Here is a 20528-nt window from a genome sequence, read left to right on the forward strand (position 1 = left end):
TGAGGCTTGGAAGGTATGTGTACATGTCATTTGGAATATTTTTTTGAGATTGCTGGTTATTTACTATACTAGGTAACTTGAGACAAAAATGAAAGCGAAAGTCAATCAGTCATGGCCGACTCTTTACAGTCCCATGGACTAAGATTCTCCAGGCTAGAATACTGGAGTGGGTAGCCTTTCCCTTCTCCAGGGAATCTTCCAAACCCAGGGATCGAACTCAGGTCTCCTGCATTGCAGGCAGATTCTTTACCAGCTGAGCTACCAGGGAAGTCCTATAGTCCAATTCCATATATTTCTTCTCTACCAAGGTATCAAAAAAGAGCTTAAACAAATGACATTTTCCATTTTGATTTCAGTGTTCTTAAACACCTTGCCTTCAAAGCATCAGAATATGCCTTTGTTGTGAGGATGATAACCCAAACTGGTCAATTAAACTCATTTGATTGACTTTCATTTAATTCTGGATGTATTTTTCATTACATTTTTAAAGTAATTGCAATAGCTTTTTGCCATTATTGAGTAGGAACCCAGGAATAGAAAGTTAGGAGGAATTTTAAAAAGTCCTTGCCCTTGCAGTTGCTTTGAAGTCTTGGTTTATGTTTCAAAATAAAAGCAAGACTTTAAATGTCAGCTCCCAGAATGGCTTTTTCCAGCATTTTTAATTGAGAGAGGAGCAAGCCAGACCCTCCTCATGTACTCTCACTACCTTCTGTGAGTCAGGCCAGGCTCTCCCATCTCTCTGTCAATGAATTGTTCTCAAACAGCAGTAAAGTGTCAAATAGCAACCTGAATGCATTTACAACATAAATATTATGAGAAACTTGCAGAGGAGATTAAAGTCAAAGTTCAGATTCACAAAAAGTTTCAATATTTAAAGAGACCTGAAAATTCCATATTCTGCAGGCTTGTATATTTAGCAATACTTCTCAGACATCTGTTTGCTTGGTTTGGTAGGCTGAAGAGAAAAGACCAAATGTCTGGAAATTTAGGCTTAGCTTAAATTTTTTTTCATTATTTTAATATTGTGCCATGTTGTATAGATTACCTTGCAACCCTATAGGCCCATTCATGTGGTTCTTGGTTCCCTAGTATCAATAGTTGTGTGCTAATTACATCTACATACATTCTGATCCCAACAGGATAATGTTATAATTTTTCTTGAGCAGTATTATATATTTTAAAGAAATTAAAAAAAAATTATCTTAAGAATTTACCCCCATATTTGCTGCTTCCAGTGCTCATTATTCATTTCTGAAGATTCAGGGTTTACATTTTGTGTCATATCCCTTGACTCTGAAGAGCTTCCTTTAGGATCCATCCTCCAAACATCAGAATTAGCCTTTGTCGTATGGACAACGAGAACTGGTCACTTAACCTCATTTGACGACTAACTTTCCATTTCAATTCTAGATGTCTTTTCATTACATTTTTAAAGTAAGATCTGAAGAAAAAAATCTTAGTGTTTTTGCTTTGGAGTGTCTCTATTTTCCTTTCATTCTTGAATAATACTCTTCTTGGATTTAGAATTCTAGAGTGACTTTTTTTTTTTCCTTTCAACACTTTAAAGATGTTTGTCCAGCTCTTGTCCACATGATAGTAATTCAAATCATTGTTCATCTGTAGGTAGTATCTTGTTTTACTCTTGTAGCTTCAAGATTTTTTTTTTCCCCTCTATCTCTGCTTTTCAGCTTTTTAAAAATGAAGAGTCTAAGTGTATTTTTCTTTGTATTAATTCTGCTGAGGTTTTGTTGGGTGTCTAACTGCAAATTCATAACTTCACCAAATTTGGCAAATTTTAGCCTTTTTTTTTTTTTTTAATGTTTTGATATTGATTCTTTCTTCTCTCTCGCTCCTTTCCTTCTGGGGCTGCAATTGAATATATGTTAGACTTTTTTTTTTTTATATTGCCCCACCTTACATTATTTTAAGTTTTTTTTAAACTTATATCTTCAATATTGTAATCAGATACAAAAAACTGGTCTTTCTCAACCTGGGTTACTCTGCCCTTCTTGGTGAAATAAGTTCAATGCTTTCACTATATTCTTTTCATGTTGGGTTAATATTTGTTTGTTTTAAAAAATACTGTTCAACTGTCCAACAAGTATGTGTGACCAGTCATTTATATAAACCAGCTAAACTACCACTTTACTCATGAGCAAAATATATGTAACTCAATATTTATTGACTTTCTCAAGCAGATTCACTCAATTACATGATCAAGCTTCCACTAATAGGTAAATGTTCCAATCTCACTGAAGCACTGAGCAGTGCTTCTTTTAAGTGGCATTCTCTTCGACTCCATCTTCATTAACCTTTCTTGTTTTTGTTCCATATACAGACTTAGTTGCATTTCTACTGTAGAAAACAGGGCAGTTCTCAGGAGACTTACCCTTTTAGGATACTTGTCAGTCAAGTAAAATGTCTTCTTTGAACATTTGTATTGTCTCACAGCTCTATTTAGAAGGAGGCTATAAGACTGTCCTGAACAAGACTTAAAGATTCATTCTTACCATCACATTGGCAAATACCCTGGAGGCCAGCCATTTGGAGGAACCCAAGTTGAGCTTTCAAGCCTGAAGGCTTGGTAAAGTCCCAACACTGACCTTTCAGTCTTTCTTTCTTTTCTTAAGGAAAGAGATGAATGGCTTACAATTGATTATAATGTGTATCAACTTTTAAAATTCAGCAGTTGAGCATTAAACTTGTTTTACTGTGCACATTTGCTTTTGTTGAATTAAGTCCAGGTCTCTTCATTTCCCAGGGTATAAAATCTTGGTTAAATTCCATGGGAAAGGATTAAGTTCTGGATATATAAATATCCAGTCAGATACTTGTAAAATTTGAAAAGAGCATACATTCTTAACAGTGACTCAATTCAAACACATGCATGTAGATTAAACTTCCTTTTCAAGGAGGCGTATTGTGTTAATAGTTTTGAAAGTGACTTTTCCAAGTCTGATTCAAAGAACTCCCATTCTTTAGAATAAAATGCATGTTCAGTTAAGGTGAGGGCATTGGCATCAACCCTAAAGTACTTGCTTGGAGAGAGACAATTAAATTTTAGAAATTACAAGAGGCCTAGAGTCAGTACATGAATTTGGGAGACTCAGAATTCATGATTTGCATGTGTGAGGTTGATGGAATTTTTTAAACCAAACTATTGCTTACAGTTTCAAATTGTTTTCATTTTGAGTTATTTCACTTAAAAACAGAAACCCAAATTTAAACAAACATTCTGCTTAATGTAAAATAAACATGTAACTTAATTTTCACATTTGATGGATGCTTGTTTTGGAAATCATTGTGGTGAAATGGAAATAGTCACATAGTTTTCTGAGCCAGGTAAGTGTGGGTTTGAATTCTGGATGACTAACTCTGCGGCTTTGATCAACTAACTTAACTCCTTCGAGTCACAAATTCCTTTTTTATATATGAAAAATAATGCTCACATCCTGGGTGGATTGAGGGGTTAGAAATTCAGCCAGCACCTAATGGGTCTCCAATAAATGCTATCATTATTGGGAATAGATAAGACCAGAACATGAAAGCATTTTGTTTATGACTAACACTTTTTAAGTTATTTTGTTTTCATAGTTATGATGTTAGGTTGAAACAACTGAGACTATATATTAAAATTTCTTAGTGAACCATGTACATGCTAAGTTGCTTCAGTGGTGTTTGACTCTGTGACCCTAGGGACTGTAGCCCTCCAGGCTCCTCTGTCCATGGAACTCTCAAGGCAAGTGTACTGGAGTGGATTGCCATTTCCTCCAGAGGATCTTCCCAACCCAGGATTGAACCTGCGTCTCTTATATCTCTTGCATTGGCCGGTGGGCTCTTTACATGTAGTGCTACCGGGCAAGCCCACATAAACCATAAATGTATGTTTATGGATTGAATGGTAGCCAATACTCAATGTTTCAGATTTTTGAGGAAATTTTAAAACATTTTAATGGAGTTATACATACAGAAGAGTATGTGGGTCATGAGTGCTCAATTCAGGATAATTTTTACAAAATGAACAAATCTTGTCCAGATCAAGAAATCGACATTCTCAGCACCAACCAGAGTCCCTGACTGCTCCCTCCATTCCATCTTCTCCTCACCAAGAGTATTGTGACTTCTCTTACATAAGATTGGTTTTTCCTGTTTTTCAACTTTCTATTTGTGGAATCATATCATGTGTACTCTCTGATGTCTGGCTTCTTTAGCTTGGTATCATATGTTTCTGATATTTATTTATTAAAATGTTTTTTTACTGAAGTATAGTTCATTTACAATGTTGTATTAACTCTGCTGTATAGCAAAGTGATTCAGTTATATATATATATTTTCATTATAGTTTATTGCAGAATATTGAATATAGTTCCCTGTGCTGTACCATAGGATCTTGTTGTTTATCCATTCTCTGATATTCATTTTTAAAGACTTACTTATTATGAAAAGTTTCAAATGTACTCAAAGAGAAGCACAACAAACTCTAACATGTTCAGTTCAGTTCAGTTCAGTTCATTTCAGTCACTCAGTCGTCTCCGACTCTTTGCGACCCCATGAATCGCAGCATGCCAGGCCTCTCTGTCCATCACCATCTCCTGGAGTTCACTCAAACTCAAACATCCATCAAGTTGGTGATGCCATCCAGCCATCTCATCCTCTGCCGTCCCCTTCTCCTCCTGCCCCTAATCCCTCCCAGCATCAGAGTCCTTTCCAGTGAGTCAACTCTTCACATGAGGTGGCCAAAGTATTGGAGTTTCAGCTTTAGCATCAGTCCTTCCAAAGAATACCCAAGGCTGATCTCCTTTAGAATGGACTGGTTGGATCTCCTTGCATTCCCAAGGGACTCTCAAGAGTCTTCTCCAACACCACAGTTCAAAAGCATCAATTCTTCAGCACTCAGCTTTCTTCACAGTCCAACTTTCACATCCCTACATGACCACTGGAAAAACCATAGCCTTGACTAGACGGACCTTTGTTGGCAAAGTAATGTCTCTGCTTTTCAATATTCTATCTATGTTTGTCATACCTTTCCTTCCAAGGAGTAAGCGTCTTTTAATTCCATGGCTGCAATCACCATCTGCAGTGATTTTGAAGCCTCCAAAAGTGAAGTCTAACACTGTCTCCACTGTTTCCCCATCTATTTGTAAAAGTAAACACTACCTTTTAAAACCCAAATTTAAGTCATAAATACTTTGTTTCATCAGAACAGCCACCTAATTTCTGCTGCCCCAAAGCACTAGATGACTTTATTGAACTACCCTATCATTTCATCCATAAATATTTCAATTTGAGTCACAAGAAGAGGATTCTTTTTGTCACACCTAAAAGTGTTACAGTAATTACATTAGATCAGTATCCTATTAGGAATCAAATATTTCCCCATGGTTTCAGGAGTGATTTTTTTTTCCCAGTTGGATTTTTAACAACAGGGTCTGAATAAAGTGTGCATAAATTGTTTTTTAAAATGCCCAGTGTAAGGCTGGGAATTGTGTTTTATTTATATACACTGAATATTTGAGTGGTTGTATGGTTCTTTTTTTTTTTTTTGCCACATCTTCTTAATGTCTTCTGCTTCTGTTAGGTCCGTACCATTTCTGTCCTTTATTGAGCACATCTTTGTATGAAATATTTCCCTGGGGTCTCTATTTTTCATGAAGAGATACCTAGTCTTTCCCATTCTATTGTTTTCCTCTATTTCTTTGCACTGATCACTGAGGAAGGCTTTCTTATCTCTCCTTGCTATTCTTTGGAACTCTGCATTCTGATGCTTATATCTTTCCTTTTCTCCTTTGCTTTTCGCTTCTCTTCTTTTCATAGCTATTTGTAAGTCCTCCCCAGACAGCCATTTTGTTTTTTTGCATTTCTTTTCCATGGGGATGGTCTTCATCCCTGTCTCCTGTACAATGTCACGAACCTCCGTCCATAGTTCATCAGTCACTCTATCTATCAGATCTAGGCTTTTAAATCTATTTCTCATTTCCACTGTATAATCATAAGGGATTTGATTTAGGTTATACTTGAATGGTCTAGTGGTTTTCCCTACTTTCTTCAATTTAAGTGTGAATTTGGCAATAAGGAATTCATGATCTGAGCCACAGTCAGCTCCCAGTCTTGTTTTTGTTGACTGTATAGAGCTTCTTCATCTTTGGCTGCAAAGAATATAATCAATCTGATTTCAGTGTTGACCATCTGGTGATGTCCATGTGTAGAGTCTTCTCTTGTGTTGTTGGAAGAGGGTGTTTGCTATGACAAGTGTGTTCTCTTGGCAAAACTCTATTAGCCTTTGCCCTGCTTCATTCTGTATTCGAAGGCCAAATTTGCCTGCTACTCCAGGTGTTTCTTGACTTCCTACTTTTCCATTCCAGTCCCCTATAATGAAAAGGACATCTTTTTTAGGTGTTAGTTCTAAAAGGTCTTGTAGGTCTTCATAGAACCGTTTGGAGAGTAAAAAGTTGGCTTAAAGCTCAACGTTCAGAAAACTAAGATCATGTCATCTGGTCCCATTACTTCATGGGAAATAGATGGGGAAACAGTGGAAACAGTGTCAGACTTTATTTTGGGGGGCTCCAAAATCACTGCAGATGGTGAATGCAGCCATGAAATAAAAGACGCTTACTCCTTGGAAGAAAAGTTATGACCAACCTAGACAGCATATTCAAAAGCAGAGACATTACTTTGCCAACAAAGGTCCGTCTAGTCAAGGCTATGGTTTTTCCAGTAGTCATGTATGGATGTGAAAGTTGGACTGTGAAGAAAGGTGAGCACCGAAGAATTGATGCTTTTGAACTGTGGTGTTGGAGAAGACTCTTGAGAGTCCTTTGGACTGCAAGGAGATCCAACCAGTCCATTCTGAAGGAGATCAGCCCTGGGTGTTCTTTGGAAGGACTGATGCTAAAGCTGAAACTCCAATACTTTGGCCACCTCATGCGAAGAGTTGACTCATTGGAAAAGACTCTGATGCTGGGAGGGATTAGGGGCAGGAGGAGAAGGGGACGGCTAGAATGAGTTGGCTGGATGGCATCACTGACTCGATGGGCATGAGTTTGAGTGAACTCCAGGAGTTGGTGATGGACAGGGAGGCCTGGCCTGCTGCACTCATGGGGTTGCAAAGAGTCGGAGACGACTGAGAGACTGAACTGAACTGAACTGATGGTTCTTTTTGACACATATGAAGAGAGAAAAATTCTTAATCTAATCAGATTAGATCAGTTACTGGGCTTTATAATAGCTTGGAGTCCTAAAAATTGAGTAGGTCCTTAATTTCCTGACATCTTATGTCTTTGCATAAGATACCTCTTTAGATACCTCTTCATCTTTGGAGGTGAGCTTTCAGGCAGATCTGTGGTTTTTTTTTTTTTTTTTTTTTTGCCTTTGGTATTGTAGTGTCTTTTTTTTCTCCCCCCTCCTGTTTTACTGCTTTGATTTACCTACAAAGTGATAATTACAATGGACTATTTTAGCTCTGCTTGTCTGGAGAGATTCTTCACTGATCCCTGAGAAGGTTCCTTGAAAGGAACTCTGTAGAGATAGCCAATGTGTTCTCACCTTAAGTTCTCACTTCTCCAAGTGGGGCTGGAATTTAAAAGTAAACCTGAGTAAATTTTATCTTATTTTCAAGCTGTTAATATCCCTGAACACAGAAAACATTTGAAGTTTCCAGGTAAATATCTCTCAGTTTTTTTCCAGTTGAAACTTCAGCTCACTCATTGGTCTTTTAAAGTTTCTACTTCATCACCTGTCACTTGTGTGAGAATTTGGCTTTTTGTCCCTCCCATCACAAGATGATACTTGGGTGCACAGGGAGGGGCATCTTCCCCTTAACAATATTCACAGGTTGGTGGAGGGACCTTCACATCATCTTGTTTGATGTGAAGCCAAGTCTCTGTGGTCACTGAGAACTCAGTATCTTTTGGAGGTCACCCTGGCCCCCGTTGTTAATGACCTTCTCAATTGCCTCTAGTCACAAGCTCCCCTCCGGATCTGGTCTTCCCCGACCCCAGTCCTTCATCTGTGCACTGACCCTTGGAACTTGTGTGCTCTTGGCTGCTGTCTCCTCTCCCTGTGTGGTATGCTGGGCTCTGTGAGGTCACCCTTTGCCCCAGTCATCTCTCTCACCTTTGCATTGCATTGTGCCTGGGTCATGCTGAGAACACTGTCATGGGGATGGCTTGTTGCTGTTCTTCAGTTACTCAGTTGTGTCCAACTCTTTGCAATGCCATGGACTGCAGCACAGCAGGCTTCCTTGTCCATCAACAACTCCCCAAGCTTGCCCAAACTCATGTCCATTGAGTTGGTGATGCCATCCAACCACTCATCCTCTGTCATCCCCTTCTCCTCCCGCCCCCAATCTTTCCCAGCATCAAGGTCTTTTCCAATGAGTCAGTTCTTTGCATCAGATGGCCAAAGTATTGGAGTTTCAGCTTAGCGTCAGTCCTTTCAATGAATATTTAGGATTGTTTCCTTTAGAATTGACTGGTTGGATCTCCTTGTGGTCCAAGGGACTCTCAAGAGTCTTCTCCAACATCACAGTTTAAAAGCATCAATTCTTCGATGCTCACCCTTCTTTATGGTTCCACTCTCGCATCCATACGTGACTACTGGATAAATCATAGCTTTGACTAAATGGACCTTTATTGGCAAAGTAATGGCTCTGCTTTTTAATGTGTTGTCAAGATTTGTCATAGCTTTTCTTCCAAGAAGCAAGTGTCTTTTAATTTGATGGCTGCAGTTACCATCTGCCAACTCTTTTTTTCCGTCTCCTCTTTCACTTTCATCAAGAGTCTCTTTTGTTCCTCTTTGCTTTCTGCCATAAAGGTGGTGTCATCTGCATATCTGAGGTTATTGATATTTCTCCTTGCAATCTTGATTCTGGCTTGTGCTTCATCCAGCCTGGTATTTCACATGATGCATATAAGTTAAATAAACAAGGTGACAATGTGCAGCCTTGATGTACTCCTTTCACAATTTTGAACCAGTCTGTGGTTCCATGCCCAGTTCTAACTGTTTCTTCTTAACCTGCATACAGGTTTCTCAAGAGGCACATAAGGTGGCCTGGTATTCCCATCTCTTGAAGAATTTTCTAGTTTGTTGTGATCCACAGGGTCAAATGCTTCAGCATAGTCAATGAAGCAGAAGTAGATGGAGATGACTAAGCTTAGATTATACACTGTGGATTATACAAATTACTACTTAGATTATATACTTATACTATATTATTATTATATACATTATTACTTAGATTATATATTTATATTATACTATATTATTATTATTATACACATTATTATTTAGATTATACACTTAGTTTCTACACTATGGAGAAGCAGTATGTGTATATATATATAATGTATATATAGATATAGTGTATATATATATATAGCAATAAACTGTAATTGGGTGCTTCTCTCACATCTTCTAGGTTATACTTGGAGAAGTTCCCAGGACTCTTTGAGCTTTTTCCTCTTTATCTTCTTTACATTATAGCCTCCTACTTCTTTCTTCAGGGCTTACTGTTAAACACTGTGCATTTAAGTCTTTCAGGATTGGTTCGGTGCTTTCCTTAAAGTTACATGTGCTTGCTGAGTCGCTCCACTTGGGTCTGACTCTGCTTCCCTATGGACTGTGGCCCGCCAAGCTCCTCTGTTCATGTGACTCTCCAGGCCAGAATACTGGAGTGGGTTTCCATGCCCTTCTCCAGGGAACCTTCCTGACCCAGGGATTGAACCCACATCTCCTGTGTCTCGTGCATTGGCAGGTGGGTTCTTCACCACCAGGTTACATAAGTAATATTAAATATTCTTGTTGCCACATTATAAAAAAATTAAAGGAAATAAGTGAAACTAATGTAAAAACATTTTTGGCTCAACTCCACACCTAAAGCACTTGTAACTTCAGATGAAGATGATATACACTAAGGTTGAAGCATGCTACGTTTCCTTGAACAGAGGCTTTGAGTTCCAGTGCGTATGCTTTACACAGATGGCGAATGTCGATTTGAACCAGCAGCATTCAGGGCTAATGGCCAGCAGCTTAGACAGCCGCGGGTCAGGCGGCCCAAGGTCCCCTAGAAATCCTCCAGATAATCTAAAAGAAAAACGAACAATACGTAAACTAAACAATTTGAATAGTGCTGTTTTCACTGCCTAACTTGACTTCTGAATGAGTACATTTTAGTTATTTAACCCTAGATTCCCAATTCTGTACCTTCCCTTTTTTTGGTTTAAGGTTCATACAGCCACATTTGGAGAAGATTTCATTATGCTGCGTTTGGGAGTTAATATAGAGAACTTGAAGTTGTGCAATAAAGGTGGACATTTTAGGGCTTGAATGAAGAGTGCCTCAAGGATTCAGAAGTCAGAAGCGGTCCCTCAACTATGTATAAAATAGATAACTAATTAAAACCTAGTGTGCAGCACAGGAAACTCTACCCAATGCACCGTGGTGACCTGAATGGGCAGGAGGACCAAAAGGGAGGGATTGTATGCATATGTGTGGCAGCTTCATTTTGCTGTACAGCTGCTGCTGCTGCTAAGTCGCTTCAGTCATGTCCGACTCTGTACGACCCCAGAGACGGCAGCCTACCAGGCTCCTCTGTCCCTGAGATTCTCCAGGCAGGAACGTTGGAGTGGGTTGTCATTTCCTTCTCCAATGCATGAGAGTGAAAAGTGAAAGTGAAGTCACTCAGTCGTGTCCAACTCTTTGGGACCCCATCGACTGCAGCTCACCAGGCTCCTTCGTCCATCAGATTTTTCAGGCAAGAGTACTGGAGTGGGATGCCATTGCCTTTGCTGTACAATAGAAACTAACACAACATTGTAAAGCAACAAAGCTCTACTAAAACTTAATTAAAAAAATAGTCACTGACTTTACCATTCACAGAAATTCAAGTAAAATAAATGGTATCAGCAAACAACTCACTCAAAAAGATGACTTATCAATAGAAGGATGAGACTGGATTAAACCTTATTTAAAAATAAGATATGATGATATATGAAAGTGATAATTCTAATTAAGTACATTTCAATATGACTGAGTTACTTTCACTCCAGTAAGTCAGCTACATCTGGTGGTTTAGTGACTAAGGCCTGTCTGATTCTTTGTGACCCCATGGACTATAGCCTTTCAGGACCCTCTGTCCATGGGATTTTCCAGACAAGAATACTGGAGTTGGTTGCCATTTCCCTCTCTTCCACACTCGGGGATTGAATCTTGGCCTCCTGCGTTACAGGTGGATTCTTTACCACTGAGCTAGCAGGGAAACCCCACATCTCTTATGAGGTATTACTCTTATTACAAAACAGATTCTGCCCCTGTAGAGGATGCTGGGTTCAGTGACCATACAAGCACATGCCCTCCACCCACACTCATGTATTCAGTCACCAAATCTTGGGGATTATGCCCCTTCCATTCCTCTTGGAACTGCACTTGCTTCTCTATCCTCACTGTCCACCTGGATTTCTGGAATGGCTTCTAAAAATCCCTGTGACTTCTGTTTGTATCCCTTCCTCCATGTTTGTCCTCAGGGCTAGTGATTTGCAAATGCTCACTGGAGAAGACCACTCTGTGGAGGAAACTTTGATTGGACAGTGCTAGTATAGTCTCTAGTTCAGCATCCAGAGGTCAGCATCATCTATCCCCTGCCTACCTCTCAAGCTCCAAATGCTGCAGTGCCCCAGCTTGACCTTCTCTCTGTCATGAATGATTGTGTATAAATAGTTGAGTTCTCATGTGTCTTCATACCTGCTGATCCTTTGTCTTGAGCACGATTGTTTCCTTTTCTTCTCTCTACTGAAGTCCCCATATTCTTCAATTAACCTGTATGTTCATCTCATGGGTAAACTGCTCCAAAAAGCTTTTCTAGAAGACATCCATATATCCGCACCACCACACACATGCACAGTTTTAGATTGCCCCCTTTCATTTCTTAGATATAAGGCTATGTATGCAGATGTTGCATTCTTTATTGTGGTTGATTTGTTCTCTCCCTTTAGATCAGCATTTCTCAGTGTTGATACTTTTAACATTTTGAGCCAAAAGGAGGGAGGTACTCTGTGTATTGCGCAATGTTTAGCAATGTCTTTGACCTCTACCCACCATGTGCCGGGTAATACCCCCAGGTGCAGCCACCAAAAATGTCTCCAAGCATTGATGTCTGTTTCCTGAGTGACAAAATTACCAGTGATTGAGAAGCACTACTTAGATTTATAAACTCTATAAAGGAAGTCTCTCAAGGTGTATGTGATACTTTGAATCCATAACACTTCAGTTTCTGCATGTGACTGGTGCTGTGTTGGTACGAACATTGAATGAATGATTGTCTGTAAAATCTACCATCAGGTCTTTCTTTACTTTCTTCCTCTGTCCCCTTCTTCCTTTTTCTTTTATTCTATTATTTGCACAGTAAGCAATGTATTCTCATGTCTATAATTTGATATCCTGAGTGAACTCACCAACCCAGAGGGAGGGTCCCACAGAAAGGATCGTCTCTGGTCAGATGTATCTCCCAAAGTCAGTTAGTTTGGTTGGCTGATCCACAGTAGAAAGATGGACAGTCATCAGTCTCCTAAACTGAAGACAGCCTGAGAGTGAATCAGAGGTGACAGTCCCCCTGTGATGCTCAGTTTTATTGTTTTGACTATGATCCAGTGTTGGCATATCTGTTAGCTTTTTAAGCAGCTATTAGCTAAAGAATTTAGAATTTGGAGGAACCTCAAAAATCATGCATTCCAATCGCCTCATTTTATCCTTGGATGTATGGATGTTTTGTTAGGTCCTACTCTGGTCACCAATAGCATCCTAGATGAACATAGAGTTTTGTGGCTCCATCATTATAGCTAACTAATACAAAGTTACAGGACAGTGAAATTCATGATCCGAAAGTCCCAAACATTGTATTCTGCTGCTGGTCTGCTCTCCAGGAAGGGCCCTGGCACTGGAGAAGGGTTATGGGATGGTGACCCAGCTTAGCTCTCTGGTACTGCTCCAGCCAAGCAGAAGGGACCCAGGAGTTATATCCCAAGTCTCCACCATCGCTGGGGTCTGCTTTTCTGCTTTGCTCTTCTTTCTAGAATCCTCTGAGAAGACTGAATCAGCCCTTCTCAACATTCTGAAAACCTGGGCTTCATAATGTCTGCCCTTCAGGCTGGGCACTGTTTCTCCCCAGAGGTCTCCCATGTCTTTATGCCAGGCTCTGATGGGCACGACATTGCTGGTCTCTTGTTCTGGACTGGGAAGATGATGAAGTCCTCTTCCCATCTTAGATCCTCACCCTTGCCACTGCCTGTCTTTCATATTTGATCCTAGCAGTCTACCTGTTGATCATATTTGATCCTAGCCGACTCTGGGATCACCTTGCAGCATCTTGTGTTGGCATCTCGCTCTGACATTGCCTTGATGCTATGGTCAGAGCTCTAAATGGAAATGTATCAACATTTCTTTTTCATGTGTGGTGGGTAAAATACACATAATGTATAACTTACTATCTTTATCCTCAGTTCAGTGGTATTGTTGTTCAGTCACTGCCTTGTTTGACTTTTTGCAACCCTATGGACTGCAGCATGCCAAGCTTCCCTGTCCTTCCCTAATTCCCAGAGTTTGCTCAAACTCATGTCCATTGAGTCAATGATGCGATCCAGCCATTTCATCCTCTGGTGCCCCCTTCTCCTCCTGCCCTCAACCTTTCCCAGCATCAGGGTCTTTTCCAAAGAGTCAGCTCTCTGCGTCACTTGGCCAAAGTATGGAGCTTCAGCTTCATATCAGTTCTTCCAATGAATCTTGAGGGTTGATTTCCTTTAGGATTAACTGGTTTGATCTCTTTGATGCCCAAGAGGCTCTCAAGAGTCTTCTCCAGCACCACAGTTGAAAGCATCAATTTTGGGGCTCTCAGCCTTCTTTATGGACCAACTCTCATATCTGAACATGACTACTGGGAAAACCATAACTTTGGCTATAAGGATTTTTGTCACCAAAGTGATGTCTCTGCTTTTTAATATGCTGTCTAGGATTGTCATAGCATTTCTTCCAAGGAGCAAGTGTCTTAATTTCATGGCTGCAGTTCCCATCTGCAGTGATTTTGGAGCCCAGGAAAATAAAATTTGCCACTATTTCCAGTTTTTCCCATCTATTTGTATGAAGTGATGGGACCAGATGCTGTGATCTTATCTTCTGTTTTTTTTGAATGTTGAGTTTCAAGCTAGCTTTTTCACTCTCTTCTCTCACCTTCATCAAGAGACTCTTTAGTTCCTCTTCACTTTCTGCCATTAAATTGGTGTCATCTGTATATCTGAGGTTGTTGATATTACTCCTGGTGGTCTTGATTCCAACTTGCAATTCATCCAGCCCAACATTTTGCATGAAGTTAAATAAGCAGAGTGACAATATACAGCTTTGATGTACTCATTTCCCAATTTTGAACCAGTCTCTTGTTCCATGTCCAGTTCTAACTGTTGCTTCTTGACCTGCATACAGGTTTCTCAGGAGACAGATTAGGCGGTCTCGTATTCCCATATTTTAAGAATTTTCCACAGTTTGTTTTGATCCACACAGTGAAAAGCTCTAGCGTAGTTAATGGAGCTTCTGATAAATCACCATTCTACTTTCCATTTCTTTGTATTTAACTCTTTATGATTTCACATGTAAGTGAGATCAGGCAGTGTTTGTCTCTCTATATCTGGCTTATTTCACTTAGTAGAATATCCTCCTGGTCCATCCACATTGTTTTAAAGGGCAGAATTTCCTTCTTCTTTTTTTTTTTTTAAGGCTGAATAATGTTCCACTGTGTGTGTCTGTGTGTGTGTGTATTCTTTTTCCATCCATCTGTCCATGGACTTTTGGGTTATTTCTGTATCTTGGTCATTGTGAAGGTGGCGATGCATATGACAGTGCACACACTGCTTTGAGATCCAAAGGAAATAAAATCACTATCTTGAGGAAATGTGTATACATTTCCTCATAGCAAAGTGAACTTCCTCTCCAACCCAGGATGTACCTTTCTCAGCCTGAGCACACTCTCATTTCTGGATGGCAATTTTTGCTTCCTTTGTAACTCAACTACATGGTCAGTTAAGTGGACTGAGAAAATAACTCACATGTCACCTGGGACCTGCTAAGCAGTCCTGGAGCTTTGTTACAGACTTTCATTCTATCCCATCAAATATTTATCAGATACCCACTCTGTTCTAGCCCCTGTGGGTATGGTGAAGATGTTGTCCTGTGCTTCAAGCTGCTGATCATCTAGTGGGAATGGAAATGAAGTAAAAACATGATTACAGCACAGTAGCAAATAATTATACAAAGTGATGTGTAACACGGATAAGGTGGGAGTTAGAGAATGATAAGAATAAATATACTTTGGAGGGGCAGTCTTTATGCCAGGGTCTGTACTAGTTATTTTATACAATATTTACACTTCTGTTTAAACTCTCACAACCTTTTGGTAGGTGGACAGGTGTCTGAGATAGGGGAAACCCCCTTGAGAAATTGATATCTGTCTGAGCATTCATCTTTCTTTCTTGTATATATTTTATTAAGATACAAAATACAGTTAGAAAAATACACAGTTCTTGAACTTTTACAACCTGAGTACGTCCATGTAATCTCATTCCCAGCATACCAGAAGTCCTCACTTCCTCCCAACCTAACCCTCAGTACCCCCGCCCTCCTTGCCCTGCTCCCTTCCAGATGCTCCGGCCCCTCTGCCCAAGGGTCACCTCCTGCCTTGAACAGCACAGACTAACTGTGTCTGCTTCATACTTTATATCAATGGAAACATAATGCAGGACCTCTGTTGCTCTGGGTTCTTTCACTCAACATACTGCCTGTAAGACTGATCCATATTGTCATATGCAATTGTAATTCTCATTGCTGAAAAGTATTCCATGGTGTGATTGATCCAATATTCATCCGTCCATTGTAAAGTTACGGGCATTTGGCTCGATCTAGTTTGGAGCTGTTGTTAATAATATTGCAGTGGATTTCCTAGTGCATATCTATGTTGCACATGTGGAGAAAGCATGTCTTCTGGGCATGTCTGTAACTCAGAGTGAAATTACTGAGTTATAAGCAGTCATGTACTCAAACATAGAATGGAGAGGCATGTGTACAGTGTGCTCATGAGCTGGTGGATGCCAGCCTGCACACCACTAATAAATAGACAGTGCGTACATACAGTTTCAGTAAATATTAACAGTTTTCCAAAGTGGTTTTACCTAGTGCTCAGTTTCAAGAAGCAAGAGCCATAGGGTTAAAAAAGAAACAGGAAAGAGTTTTCCAGCAATGCACAGTGTGTGATTGTCAAAATTGGTTGTTACTGGTTTAGCCATGTGCATGAATTTGAAATCCTGCCATGAGTTTGCCTTGCTTATTCTGGCCTGAAATTTCCAGCCATAATGGAATGTAACACTTTACCCTTTTTGAACTTCTTCCTTCTCAACATAGTACTACATTAAAGGTCAACTGTAAAATTTCCACATCCTACTAAATCTTGTTCCTGGAGCCTGATATAATGTTTCACAATGCTACTCCATTCAAAGACATACACATACTCATTGTCATGGAAGGATCTAGTGAATGTGAAGTTTTTTGTTTGAAAATCCAGGGGTTTTTTTGGCCTCTGTTGTTATTCCTTTGACTTTGTGGATCTGGCAACAATTGGTAAAGTTTTATGGAGTAGTGGTTTATTAGGTTGAAAGCAGTATTTTACTAAAAATAGACCTCTTGGCTGATCCTCAGTGTCTCAAGAGATAGTGTGAGTGAGTGTCTGCCTCTGTATACCACGATATTAAGAATCACCAGGAACAGAATCCTGACAGCTTAACCCGTTTTTGTCTACGATGTCATGGTTAGAACTTATTTTTCTCTTTGTTAGAATCTATCTTTGGGAGGTTCAAAACTACCTAGTGAATGTGTCAGATGAATAATGATTTCTGAGGTAGTCATTTATAATAGAAGTAATTTCCCCTAAAAGGAAGCACGCCTTTAGTGCTATTTCACCAAGTCCAGTTTGTGTAACTTCTTTTGGGGCTAAGAGACTCATTATTGGACATTTCTGAATATGTACTTTATTTATGATTTTCTTGGAAATCATTACCTATGATAATTTTAAAGCCTTTGTTCCAACAATGTTGAAATATATGGGGAGCATTGAGGAAATGAAAATATTACCTGTGTTACTTCCTGTTCATTCATATAATGTATTTCATTTGTAAACCATGATGCAGAATTAGTCTATTAGGTGAATAAGATTGAATGTGTCTATACATACAATCTAGCAGGATCAGAAAAATACGATATAATAAAGTAGAGATTGATCCTGAAGTGTAAGAATATTCTAATACTGGGAAAAGTATCCATATTAGCACTACCTCAACAGACAAAAGGAGGAAAATGATGAGATCATACTGTACTGTGCTTAGTCGCTCAGTCGTGTCTGACTCTCTGTGACCCCATGGACTGTAGCCTGCCAGGCTCCTCTGTCCATGGGGATTCTCCAGGCAAGAATACTGGAGTGGGTTGCCTTGCCCTCATTGAGGAGATCTTCCCAACCTAGGGACTGAACCCAGGTCATACTGATAAAGTGACAAAAAGATGGAATAAAAGTCAACATCTACTCCTGATAATCTTTAAGAGATCTTACAAATTAAGAATGGTAAGATTCTATGTCAAACTAGCAACCAACATCATATGTGATAGTAACATTCTGGAGATATATTCCCATTAAATTGATAAGGAGCCAAGTTTTTAACTGTCATTCATATTAGTGAACATTGGCCAATAAAATGAAATTGAAAATTATAAATATTAGAAAAAAATCCATTTTATAATTTGCATATAGTATGATTATCTACTCTAAGAATACAGGAACAAGTAAAAAGATTAATGCTAATGAAGAATTCAATTAAGAGAATATTTCCAAAATAAATTTATGAAATGAGAAGCTTCCTTATGTTTGGTAATGAAAATTTTTTGAAGATGATAGTCAAAGCAGCAACCCAACCCCCAAAATGAAAAACCTACATTAAAAAAAAAATCTTATGGAGTGGATGGAATCTATACATTAAAAAAAAAGAGATTCCTTAAACAATTGCAAATAGAACTGCCTTATGACCCAGCAATCCCACTGCTGGGCATACACACTGAGGAAACCTGAATTGAAAGAGGTACATGTACCCCAATGTTCATCACAGCACTGTTTATAATAGCCAGGACCTGGAAACAACCTAGATGTCCATCAGCAGATGAATGGATAAGAAAGCTGTGGTACATATACACAATGGAGTATTACTCAGCCATAAAAAAGAATAAATTTGAATCAGTTCTAATGAGATGGATGAAGCTGGAGGCAATTATACAGAGTGAAGCAAGCCAGAAAGAAAAACACCAATACAGTATACTGACACATATATATGGAATTTAGTAAGATGGTAATGATGACCCTGTATGCGAGACAGCAAAAGAGACACAGATGTATAGAACAGACTTTTGGACTGTGAGGGAGAGGGAGAGGGTGGGATGATTTGGGAGAATGGCATTGAAACGTATACTATCGTGTAAGAGACGAAGCGCCAGTCTATGTTCAATACAAGATACAGGATGCTTGGGGCTGGTTCACAGGGATGATCCAGAGAGATGATATGGAGTGGGAGGTGGGAGGGGGATTCAGGATTGGGAGCTCGTATACACCCATGGCGGATTCATGTCAATGTATGGCAAAACCAATACAGTATTGTAAAGTAAAATAAAGTAAAAATAAAATTTAAAAAAGTAAATTAATTAATTAAAAAAAGAAACAAAAATGAAAACATTTTCAAAGGAATAAAAAACAGTTTTAAATAGAGATACCACATTTATAGATATAATAAAATGTTAAAGATATACACAATTCCCAAATTAAATGAATGCAAATTCAAAATTAAAAAGTTATTTTATAAATTTGGAAAACAACTCAAGTGAACATGACATATTTTGGAGAAGCTACTTGAGAAACACCAAGAGGAAATGTTGGTGATTAAATTTTCAAACAGTGTAAGACAGCTAATGCAGCATTTTATTGACAATGGAAATCAGCACACCAGTAAAACAAAATGGAAAGTTCATAAACACACCTAACAACTATAAAACAAATAGACAAAACTAACATGTAATAAAGACACTAAATCAGTTGGTTAATAGTAGATTATTCAATAAAAGGTAGACTCTACAAAAAGAAAGTTAAATCTGACAGCATTGTAGATTTGAATTCAGAATTTACTCCTTCTCTGAGGACATAAAATCTTTCTCAAAAAGAAAGTGAATGATCCAAAGACTTGACAAAATACTTTCTGAGTTATGCCCTCATGATGACCCTGGTAGGATTGAGTTGAATGAAGTGAATAAGTGATGATTTGTGCTCTTGAGAAACTTATTGGAAAGAAAGGTGACTTGAAGTGTGTAGGTGGGACTAAGTGATGTAAGACTGGGATTTCAGTTAAGTTGACTTGAGGAGCTGGCAGACTACCCAGGTGATATCCAGCAGGCATTTGGGATTATGGAATTGGCTCTTGAGTCAGAAGTAACAGGGCGATGATCCTGATGTGGGAACCAGTTGCCAAAAGTGACAGTGGACGCACTGGGGAAGCAGGGGATCCACGTGGGTTCAGAGACCCCTGATTGCACAAGTCCAAGTCCAAGGACAGCTCTTCTCATTCTCGAGGGCAAGCCACTTGGATAAGCTATAGTAAGATCAGTGTCCCTTTCTGCCTTCTTCATGCAAGGTGGCACATACTAGATGAGTTCTCTAAACAGAGCAAGACAGAAGATGTGTAAGGACTCTCACATTACATGAAAGATGAGAGAGGGGGAGACAGGAGGCAGTGAGCTCCTGGGAAGAAGGAAATGGGGCAGATTTCAGGGAGTGTTAGGACCATGGTGTCAAATGATTTTAGGCAGTAAGGGATGAGACAGGCCACTGGGCCTGAAAGTATAAAGAAATGGACAATCTTGGAGCTAGTGGAGTCTACGGAGTAACAGGAAAGAAGCCACCAAGGCACCCAGGAGCAGAAGCCAGTCCCTGAGGAGGGAGAAGGACGCTGTATTCAGAGGGGAGTGTCCTTGATTGAAGGGCCTTTATTTCCGTTTAGAGAAGCCTGAGCGTTCCCATGAAGAACAGAAGGAATCAGGGGAAAGGGGAAATTGGAGGTGCAAGAGAAAGAAAGGAAGTTTCGTAATTAAAGTCCTGAGGAAATCAGGATGGGATTGGATTATTATGTCAAGCTCAGTATTGAACCTAGAAAAAAGGAGAGACTCTTTCTCAGGATGAGACTGAGAGGGACAGGGAACTAGCTTCTTCCAGAAGAGAAATCAGTTAGGTCATGGAATCCAACTTAAAACCTAGTTGGAATGTGAACTAAAGTCACGAACAAGGTCTCTCACAAGTTCTCAGACACTTATATTTCTTGTGATAGATGCAGAAATACTTTTAAGCCGTTGCTTGCAGTACTAATAATACTCTTTCATAGTGTCACCATCATCAGGTGTAAAACATAGGGGACCAATTT

The 20528-nt window shown here is 39.3% G+C and overlaps 1 protein-coding gene across 2 annotated transcripts in view; it reads left to right on the forward strand.

The window, feature by feature from the left end:
• The window catches only part of PLCB1 (phospholipase C beta 1), an 863926-nt gene that overhangs the window by 101873 nt on the left and 741525 nt on the right, over window positions 1–20528 (forward strand). The gene's annotated exons all lie outside the window — the stretch shown is intronic.

Source organism: Capra hircus, chromosome 13 (assembly GCF_001704415.2).
Source record: "Capra hircus breed San Clemente chromosome 13, ASM170441v1, whole genome shotgun sequence".
In the NCBI taxonomy this organism is placed as follows: Eukaryota; Metazoa; Chordata; class Mammalia; order Artiodactyla; family Bovidae; genus Capra; species Capra hircus.